General features: G+C 48.3%; 1 protein-coding gene and 1 pseudogene across 2 annotated transcripts in view; both read left to right on the plus strand.

Annotated features, from left to right (window-relative positions):
* Positions 1-1026: 1026 nt before the first annotated feature.
* On the plus strand, positions 1027-1447 carry LOC101639700 (annotated as a pseudogene).
* A 598-nt stretch (positions 1448-2045) lies between these two features.
* PGLYRP2 (peptidoglycan recognition protein 2) overlaps positions 2046-3323 on the plus strand; it is a 12460-nt gene continuing 11182 nt past the window's right edge. For both annotated transcript variants that reach the window (XM_045289753.1, XM_004715533.4), the window contains exon 1: positions 2046-2187. The gene's annotated coding sequence lies outside the window, so the exon portion shown is untranslated. The remainder of the gene's footprint in view (positions 2188-3323) is intronic.

The following is a 3323-nucleotide window of genomic DNA, read 5'->3' on the forward strand; positions in this document are numbered from 1 at the left end:
ACTCAACCATTTATCTCTCTGCCCTTCAGTTAACCCCACATGTGTTTATCGGCCAGGTTGGCACAATACACTAACTAGCTCACTATTTGAAACACCGATGTCAGCGCTTCCAGAATCATAGCAACATGTAAGTCGCCACAGTACAGCAAACTGGCAGACAGTCGACATGTTGGTATTCCCAGGAAATAACGTTTTAAAAATAAGTTCAAGAGTGACTGTACGCATGCACCTCGCTAGATGGAATACATGGGAATTAAATCAATGACACCTGTGGAAAGAGGTGTTGAAGAAACGAAGAGTTGTCAGCCAGAACAAGGTCAGAGGCCAACTGTAGAATAGACCATCAATGGTTCAGATGCAAGTTCAAGTTGAAGCTAAAGAAAATTAAAGCAAGTCCATGAGGGATATAAGATTACTTTATATAAGATTATATAAGATTTCTTTTATATAAGATTACTTCTTGATATAAAGAATTATATAAGATTACTTCTTTATATAAAATTACTTCTTAAAATAAAAAAAAGATTACTTCTTGATATAAAGCTTACCTAGCAACAACAAAGGCCATCATTTCCATGGCTTTAGTTCAATCCTAAGGGTTTTGGTAACTGCTTAATTTCATGTGTTCACCATTACAATATCCTACAGAATAACTTTATTGCCCCCAAACACCTAGTGCTCCTCCTCTTTAACCCTCCTCCCCCTAACTCTCGAGGAGCCACTGGCAACAGATAGCTATTTCTAATCCTCCATCGTCTGTATAATTTTTCCTCAGTGTCATAGACAGATAGCTATTTCTAATCCTCCATCGTCTGTATAATTTTTCCTCAGTGTCATAGAGTTGGAGTTGAAAACTTTTTTCTATTATGATCAAAACTACATACAATCAACCCTTGAACGGCACAGCTTAGAACGGAATGGGGCCCGCTTATAGGAAGAATTTTTTTTGCTTGTTGGTTTCTTTGCTTATTGCCATTTCAATGAGCTCAAGAGTTGTACGTTTCTCTCTTTCGTCTTGGTGCCGACATGCCCTCCAGACTGAGGAAGACCCGGAAACTTAGGGGCCACGTGGCAAACACTGGAAGCACCCAGGAGGCCGGGGGAATGCTGGCGGCTTGCATCATCACAGGATCCACTTCGACAAATCCATCCAGGTGACTTTGGAAAAGTCAGGATGCGACATTACCCCTTGAAGAGGAACCAGAACTTCTGCCCAACTGGGAACCTCGATAAACTGTGGACCTAGGTCAGTGAGCAGACCAGGGTCAATGCTGCCAAAAACAAGGCTGGAGCTGCACCCAGCATGGACGTGGTTCGGTCGGGCTAGGACACAGTTCTGGGGAAGGGTAAGCTTCCAAAGCAGCCCGTCATTGCGAAGGCCAAATTCTTCAGCAGAAGAGCAGAGAAGATTAAGGGGGTTGGGGGTGCTTGTGTCCTGGTGGCTTGAAGCTAAGCGGAGGTTTAATTAAAAGTTAAAAATGGCTTTTCAAAAAAAAAAAAAAGAGTTGTACGTTTCCTTTTAAAATGCAGTGTTGACACTAGTCACTGCTAGGGAGCAGTTCGCCTCTCCAGATACTCAAAACACTCGGTAAACTGCAGGAGCCACAGGGAGAAAGAGGCCCAAACATAAGTGGCTCCACGCAATTCAAACTCACGTTGTTCAAGGGTCAACCACAAATTATGCTTGAGTAAACGTCTGCTTTGGGAGGTTCAGCACCCCAATTCCAGCGCCAATTCTTCAAGGGTCAACTGCCAAATGAGAAAGTTGTCACTTCGGCTCGATTTAAGTGTACAGTTTCCAGACATTGATTGTGCTCATCGTGTTGAGCAACCATCCCTACTACCTTTTCCCAAACATTTCCGTCGTGGCTACCGGAAGCTCGGCAGCAGCTCCTCCCCACCCACCCCACCCCCATCCTTGGTAACCGGGAATAAACTTTGGCCTCTATGGAACAGCAAACATCTGATAAGGGGTCACATGGTAAATATTTTCAACAGCTCATGCCACGTGGTTTCTCTGGCCGTGGCTCAGCTCTGCTGCCGCTGCAGCAGGAAGCCACCATCTGCACGAGCAGGTAGTGGTCCCTAGGCTGTTCGCCAACCCCTGCCCTACCTACAACCTCCCGGAGCAAGATGCTGGGTGGCCTGAAAAATCAGGGGCCACAACAGATGAATGGGAAAACAAAGGTGAGTACAGCCCCACCAGGCAATACCACGCAGCCATAGAGAGAAAGGACTGCCTGATTCATGCCACAACACCAGGCAACCTTGGGCATCTCCCACTGAGCCAAACAAGTCCGTCACAAAAGGACAAAGACTTGGGTGCTCTCATTTATGTGAAATGAGCCAATATGCAGAAAGCAAAGAGAGTATGAGTGGTTTTGAGGGTGGAGGGGGTTTGTTACTGGTGGCACCATGATTGAGAAAAGGGTAAGGAGAATGGTCGCCCAACTTGAAGAGTATGGTCCATGGTACCGAATAGCACCGGTTGAGATGGCATAGACTTGGTTGTGTCTAGAATCCTTTCTCCCCCTCTTCTGGCCTGGTCACAGCTCACGGGGATCCAGGGACCACAGTTGGGCCAAGGATGCCTCCAGGCCCTGATTGGGGGCTGCTCGCTTGAGACCCGGGAGTGTCTGGAGCTCAGAGTGCCTCGGCCTGAGCTGGACTGCAGGAGGCGGAAGGGAAGTGTGAGGTAGGAGTGACTCACTGTGGAGTTCCCAGCTTCCCTGCTGCCGCCCAGCCCAGCCCAGCCCAGCCCAGGTGGTGCCTGTAGTGTGTTCATGATTGTGTGTGTGTGTGTGTGTGTGTGTGTGTCTTTGGGTTCCAAAGTGACCCCATAGCCTCACTCAGGTCTTTGGCTCACTCAGTAATCCCTCCTTGCTGCCCCCTTGGTTCCAGGGATGGTGCTGGGCACTTGTGGGTACCCCACATAGACCCTGCTTTGAGGCTGGTGGACACTTGAACCACACACAGAACCTCTCATCACTTGTCAAAGGGAAGAACTTCGAGTCGGGAGTCAGGCTGTAGAGCGAGAAGCAAGTAGCAATCCGGGAGGTTCCTTGGGGAGGGGGGGGGGAGCCCTGCCCAAGAAGACCACAAATCCTAGAGAGCCCCTAAGAGAAACGTTCTCCACCTGCCACCTGTCCCTAGATGGAACTCCACCTAGCTTCTGCTCTAAACCCAGTCTCTAACCAGACTCCAGAGTTCCTGGGGAATGCAAGCGTCTAAGTGCTCAACCACTAATCAGAAGGTGGGTGGTTTGAACCTACCCGGAAGCATCACAGACGAAAGGCCTGGCAATCCACTGCCATAAAGACTGT

The sequence above is a fragment of the Echinops telfairi genome, unplaced genomic scaffold (assembly GCF_000313985.2).
Source record: "Echinops telfairi isolate 266 unplaced genomic scaffold, ASM31398v2 ScPeMD7_30;HRSCAF=105, whole genome shotgun sequence".
Lineage (NCBI taxonomy): Eukaryota > Metazoa > Chordata > Mammalia > Afrosoricida > Tenrecidae > Echinops > Echinops telfairi.